The sequence below is a fragment of the Pocillopora damicornis genome, chromosome 11 (assembly GCF_964200805.1).
Source record: "Pocillopora damicornis chromosome 11, jaPocDami1.2, whole genome shotgun sequence".
Lineage (NCBI taxonomy): Eukaryota > Metazoa > Cnidaria > Anthozoa > Scleractinia > Pocilloporidae > Pocillopora > Pocillopora damicornis.
Window position 1 is genome coordinate 13,288,463 of NC_142680.1, and position 7,342 is coordinate 13,295,804.

Here is a 7,342-nt window from a genome sequence, read left to right on the forward strand (position 1 = left end):
CAGACCCTAACTCTTCGTGATTCTTGCTGCTCCTCGTTATATTAAGAGCATGGACGATTCGAAGATCCTTTACACTTAGTCTTTAAGTTGATCATAGCACTAATCTGAAACATTCGCATTTCCTCGTTATGTTAAGCGCATGGACGATTCGAGGATCCTTTATGCTTGGTCTTTAAGTTGATCATAGCACTAATCTGAAACATTCGCAGTCCATTTCAATTTAGTAAATGTCGAAACAGCCGTGTAAAGACAATAACCTTCCAGCTAGGGTGATGCTATATCGAAGGCGGTCGTCGAGGGTCGAACACACAAGTTTATAGTACAGCGGTTAAACATACAATTTGTCATGTAAGCTTCAGCACTTGTTCCCCACGAAAAATTCAAAAAAGAATTGTTCCAGATCGTTCTTAACAAAGGAGCTTTGAGGTCCTGCGGCAGTTTCTTGATTTTGTTTGAGTATTTTGTGGTTATCACAAAATAACCACTGAGATATATTTCTTTTGAACAATTTTCATGGGATTTTCACCTGTAAGCTAAATGCGAGTTCAAATTTTTTTCTTATAACGGGCACATAAAATAGCACTACACCTTTACTCTTTTCTTCCAGTATCAATCATTAGGAGAAGAAGAAATATTACTAAATGCGTGATCGCGTAGTTTATAGCGATTCCCAAAATCCTAGATTCATGAAAACGAGCCATCAAACTAAACTTCTCTGTTTTTGTTTACTCACACGATTTTTTAAAGAAGAATGATTAGTCGCCGCCATCATTACGTATTCTAGTGTCTTAATCAAAAATTGTCTTCTGTTTTTTCGCGGGCTTTCGCAATATTCGCGGGTTTCATGATTCCCCGCTGACCAAAATTACCGTGTACTCTTACCCTCGGCGAACGCCTTCGATACAGCGTCACCCATAAACTTCGCAACGGTCGATGCAATCACAAGGGCGCAAGGACTTCGGACTTCTTCGGAAGGAGAGATCTCTAGTTCGGAGCCGACTAATTACGAAGAGTCCACGCCAATTTGTATATCCCAAATTGCCCACAACAACTCGTTTCTACGCTATCGCATATACACGAGTCAAAAATGAATTACACACGTGAAAATATTCATTCAAAATATTCAAATGATTGATTTATTGGCTCAGTTTCTTGATCATTGCCTTTTTCTTGAATGTTATGTAGATTTTTTGTTTTTTGATCATCTTCACTGTGTATCTCATTCTGACCTCGGTTTATTGCCGTAAAAGGTACACTTGATTTTGAAAGTGCTTCCTCAATTCCTTTTCGAACGTCGCCGCAGAAGGTGTCGTTGGCTTGATTATATAATTGAACTTCTTTTTCAGCTGGCCTGATTTCGAGTTGTTGAGGCATCTCTTCGTGGTAACAATTTTGTTTGCTGCTTTCGCCACCTACTGATTCGTCAACTGAGTATTCTGTGTCTTGCAACATTGGACTTTCCCCTGCTCCTTCAGGTGAGCGGTACAAAGGTTGCAGACTGAACGGTGTGAACCTTTCAGACACCTTTCGTGTCAGGGAAGCAGTTTGGTCAGTGACTGAGCTGATCCCTTGATTTGGTGTATCAACGCTCTGGCAATGGCTTCTTTCGCTCATTAACTGTGATTGATCCTCGCCAGTTTTTTTTTCGTTTTCAGTTGATCTGTTGTCGTTTTGTTGAGATTCCTCCTCTTTGCTATAGTTAATGTCACTGTGTTCGCTGTCTACTGATTCTTCGACTATGGAGTTCGTATCTTCCAATATTGGATTGAGATCTGCCACTTCAGGGGAGCGATGCAACGGCTGCAGGCCGAACTGAGCTGATTTGTCAGATGTCTTTCATGTCAGGGGAGATGTCTGGGCTCAAGCTGCTGAAAGAGCAGGGCTTATCATCACCATTGCAGTCGCTTTCTGGTGCAGAGTTGTTCGAAGGGATGTTTCTATCTTCAGGTTCCTCTCAAATTTTACTGTTGCCTTCTTGCTCGAGGTCTTAAGTTGCTCTAAAGGTAAAAATATCTTCTCTCTCCAAGGCAACTGTTTCAGTTCCAATATTGCTATCAGTCTTCTTTCTCTGTCCGTCAGAATGGTCACATGTATTCTGTTTTCTTTTGCAGAGTCTCTGTAGGACTCCTCTCCTCATCCTACTTTAGTGGAAGCACCTGAATGTGAAGCTATATCCTTTTGTTTTCAACCTTAGCCAACGTTTCCTTTAATTTTTCAACCACCGCTGCATTGGTAGGCATTCCAGGAGAGTATGCGGCTAGGGAATGCTCGGACTCTGTGCGATCTACTCACTGTTGGGGTCTCATCGAAGTTCTTTTTTTTCCTTAGTTTTCGTAGCCTCCATGTGCCGATTTACACAACACATCGTAACTTCTTCAGTTTCTTTCGAAACTGTTGAATTCTTAGCTGAGAGTTTCTCAAGTTTGCGCGCAATTTTTCGCTTCTGTTTTTCGATCCTCTACCTTTCTCGTTGTTCAACCTTTTCCCTTTTAATTGCCTTCTTTTCCAGTATTTCCAACCGCTTTAGTTCTTTCCGCTTCTTTTCCAGCTCCTTTACGCTTTTGTACTCTATGATCCCTCGAGGCTCATAGAACAATTTGTCACCAATGTCTTCGTTTACAACGGTTTCGTTTGCCTTGGTGACACGTTTGCAGCTCTCACCCTTTGGACATTCATTTGATTCTCATCCGGTTGATCGTGTTCCTCTGTTGATTCGTTTTCATCACCTGTCTCTTCTTGGTATTTACGTCGTTCGGCTCTTATCTTTTCCAGTTTGCGTGCGACTTTCTTTTTCTTCTTGTCCATCTTTTCTTTCCATTTTTTGTCCTCGAGCTCTCGTCTCTGGGCTATCTCATCAAGGCTTTTAAGGTCGTCCTTTATTTCATCCTGTCTCCTTCTCATCTCCTCAATCTCAATTGTGATGCCATCTTCTCTTGCCTGGCTCTGTTTGATCTCCTCTACGATCTCGTCCATAGATTCAATAGTCTGTCTGTTTTCCTCCGCAAACTGTGCCTTGAGCCGTCTGGATTTTTCGTCCAGCTCAGCCATTTTCCTTTTGTATCCGCGGGACTCAGTGAAAGAGCTACAGTCCAACTCTTCCTCACTAATATCATTTTCGTCCATTTTTTCTCTGTTTTTAGTTGGATATTTTGTGCCGATCTCGTGACGGTAGCATCGCTTTTAACGAAGTTTATGTGATCACTTGTTTTTTCTTTCTCCCTGCATAAAATCAATTCATATTGATGAACGACATGCACATAAAAGTCGCTAGTGCTTAACTCCTACTGGGAAACTTTCTCGGCACTTTATTTTATACACATCTTCAAATAATCGGGAACTTCGAAAATTACCACTGCTAGTAATCCAAAACTGAGAAACGTCCTTACGAATAGAAAACTCTGGGACCGTTTTGTTGACTGAAACAAGATAACGCTAGATAACGCAAGATAACTACATGTACCGATTTTTGGAATCCTAAGTGATAGAAACTTCGGATAATCCATTATTCGCGTTATTTACAAGGAATGAAGAAATTTAATGACGCCTGTCACCAGGAAGGTTGTAGCGAACGCACTGGTAAATTTCCAGACAGTTACTCGTACCATACAATTTATTTGGAACCAGTGGTTTCTGAAACATGATTAACTTAAATTACACCACAACCAACAACCGACAACAATAACTACGATTACAAAGCGAAACATCAACGGCAAAGAAAACGCAAAACGTACCTGATGGTTTGGATAAAGGGAGTACACGAAATGCCATAAAGAAACGATGAAAGGACGACAGACTGAATAACATAGTGTTCTTTTTCGCGCGAAAATTTAAATATATACATACGGGCGCGGGGACTGAAGCAGGTAAACCGCTGGCCCTGAGTTTGTTATAACAAAGGTTTTTGGACAAACTTTAACACGCATCAAATATAATTTACTCGATGTGTCACTGAATGGAGAAAGTTTTGAATACTAGAAAGCATAGACTGTCACTAAATTGTCTCAGAAGTGAAATTCACAAAAAGGAGTTCACTGAAAGCAAAGGTTACGACTGACTACTAACTTGTAGTCCTCTCTCAGCCACGGGGGGACATGAGGCATTGCTTTCTCGTCGCTAGATATCGAGAGACGTTTAAAGTCGTCGCCAAACTCACTGCCACTGAAATCTGCTTCGGTCCTTATACGGAGCTCCTCCTCATACACAGGTACAACATTACATTCAAAATCTGGCGTGACTTCTTCTCTGGCTGCAGAGGATACCTCGCTAGCCGAGCTTTCTTCTCGTGGTTCTTTCTCATCGTTGCAGACCTGCTAATTCAAAAAAAGCTTTGTTTTTGTTGCAGCTGTTGAATTTCTGAATATTAACAGGATAGTGACAACCGGTAATTAGGATGCTCGATACTGCTTACGCCTCAGCACTTTTCTTCTCAGAAACCTAATCTTTCGGATTCACATAAAAATGGGAAACAGTAGACAATCACGATTTTAAGTTCTAGGTCCTCCAGATGAGACAGTTATCATCATGAGAGACTTTACTCATGATATTTGCTCATAAAACATTTTTCTCGCAATCTCGTTTCAATTAATCGATCTTATTGAGATTCACCTGTTTCGACTCGGTCTTGATGGGCGTAAGCTGTCGCGGTACTCGTCGCCTAACGTTTGGCGGCGTCTCTTTAGCATGCCAGTAGTAACTGACATATTTAGCTGAGTCGGTTGAAGGAATGGCGTTTGCTTTCTCCTTTTGTTTTTTCTCTTGAGTTTCTCGTAGGTTCATGTCTGTGATCAAATCGAGTTTGAAATTAATTTCCCCCTAAGAGGTATTAAGCACTAACATACATTGTTCGCTTAGAGGATGTCGTGAAGCTGTAACTGCAGGAATCTGCCCCTTCTTCGTGGAAACGAGCATCAATTTAATAAGTGGCTTGAAATCAAAGAGACGGTTAATTAAGGTAACAGCCTAAAGCGGCCTCTCTCCTGCTTTTTTATTTTTCAGAACAAAATCTCTAAGACTTGGAGAAGACTGATTGAGGATATACATGAAAATAAAACGCTAAATAGATAGATAGATGAATCGAAATATGATGATAAATAGAGATCAGAAGTAATACTCTTTTCTAGAATGAATAAATTTAAAGTTACTAGAAAGAATATTGTAATAATGCCTTTTTTTCGCTCTGTTTTACGTGGTTCTGCCAAAATTTAGCACAACTTATCTTAACTGTTAATTTTTCACCTACGATTTACATCGATTTAGCAACAGTTCCAGCCGTTCACTTATAACTGTTCTTTAAGATCTTCTCAATCTTCGAGTAGTACTTGGATGAAAAAAAATGTGGCTGACTGCTGAAAAACATACCTGAAGCTTTTCCAGTGGGTTTTCCTTTACGAGCTGTTTTGACAGTCTTTGGTAGATTAACTTTAGTATGAACTTTACTCCTTCTCTCATCGGTTGTAATCGGAATCCGCGACGATCGCCTGTTTTGAACTTTGCTGCCTGAATCCTTTTGCAGATGCACTTTTTTATCGGCGTCGTCCACTGATGAAGAACCCCTATCACTGTCGCTACTCAGTTGAGGCACTCTGACTGGTATTCTTGATTTCTGTTGCAGTGGTGGAAGACGATTTTGGTCGCTTTTCTCTTGAGGGTGAAGCCACGAGGCCATCGCGTTTCACCCGCGGTTTTCTCTCAAATGAAGTTTGTTTTGTTTTGTTTTGTGTTTCGGTTCTTAGAGTATTTGATTTTTTTTGGTTTGGTTTTTGCACGTTTTTGACAAATCAGATTGTGAAACGGTCCAAAATTCCCAAAGCTCCGAATCTCGATACTGACCGCACCGATAGCTGAAGCAAATGATTTTGTTTTGAGAGGAAATCCATGGAAACCATTTCTGACGAGTTTTCCGTCATACAGCCCGAGGAAACCTTCGATCGCTCGCGCACGGGAAGCTTTGGAGGATTCTGAGAAAAATCATATAATTAATTAATGCCCTAACTTTATAAATAGGAATTTCTTGGAGCTGTCTCCCTTCAGAAAGATGCCAACAGAAAAATATGGAGCGAAAATTAGAACGACGTGCGGATAAGAGTAAAGCTACTTTCCTAAACACTGGCTGCGCTGAAAGGCAGTAACAACGAAGCCGTAAAAATTGAACCAAGTAAACAACTAGACAAGGCTCAGTCACCTTTTGGATCAAACAAAACTCATTTCTGCTGGCCCCGTAATCTAATTGTCCCTTTGCAGAATGTTCATCGCATCCTCACTCCGTTAGATCCATTAAAGTAGCTGGACAAAGTCTTCCCAATTCATTCATCCGAAGTACGATACCATTTTGGCGTTCCAGTAAATAAACGAAGGCTTCTTATAGACTCCACGCCCTATGTAGAGTTCCATCGTTGTCGGGTTACTTGAAAGGAAGGAATGGCAGTTGATAGGATCGATGTTCATCTATGGTCGCATACCTAAAAGTAAAGCTCCCAGCGAATACGCCGTGTAGAAGCATATTTTGGCGACGTAATCCAGCATTTCTGTTTGATCATGTAAAGTGATATCGAAAGTCCACATAACTTCGCGAGGAGGACCCCAATGGAAAACGCTTTACAATTTCCGATTCATCCTCGCCAACTCTCAATCCATATTATCCTCAGCGTAAGTTATTGGCCTAACGTACACTTCCATATATTTAACTTTCGTATTAGAAGAATCACTTAAATCACTAAAACTAAATTTCGGACCGACTTAATCTAACACTTCAGAATCTGTTTTACATCACGATTGCAAGATGCAAACATTTATGCGTAAAAAAAGACAAACAAACAAACAAAGAAAGTATCTTCATGATCTTCATGAGGAAAGAGGAGAAAGGAGTCTGGGAACGAGTTTTTGTGGGGAAGCTCTCAGCCAATCAGAGAAAAAAGGCACGAGATTCGAACGATCAAAATAGTAGTAGTAGTTGTATTACTGCTCTTTTCTGATATACGAGTGGCAAATGCACTGATACAGTAACAACTTTGTCATCAGCTTCCACGGAATTTGAACATAATGCTTTCCTGGCGATTGTGTAGCGCATTTAAACAAACATTAATGCAAATTCCGGAAGTTGTTTGGTAACTTAGTAGTGCCCAGGTTACGCATTTGTTCAACAGGCGTCTACCGTTTTGATCTTTGGTAAAAAGTCTGGGGCCAAGGTAAGGTATCAAGGTTATGTGTTTATGTTATTAATATCTTGTGAGTCTTCGAGGGGATGGGAAAGGGGAGTCATTGCGGTGATTCCTCAGGAAGAACAATTTTAATTTTCCTTAATTGTTGCTTAGCAATGTCTGTCTCGAAAACTAAAATGGAAAAA

General features: G+C 40.6%; 2 pseudogenes across 1 annotated transcript; both read right to left on the bottom strand.

Annotated features, from left to right (window-relative positions):
• LOC149037628 (uncharacterized) overlaps window positions 1–7,342 on the bottom strand; it is a 237,911-nt pseudogene that overhangs the window by 155,658 nt on the left and 74,911 nt on the right.
• On the bottom strand, window positions 1,235–5,858 carry LOC113664133 (uncharacterized; annotated as a pseudogene). Its single transcript, XR_016181357.1, has 4 exons — window positions 5,359–5,858; window positions 4,606–4,778; window positions 4,056–4,307; window positions 1,235–3,177 (listed from the first exon to the last, which is right to left on the bottom strand). The product of XR_016181357.1 is annotated as an uncharacterized LOC113664133 (transcript).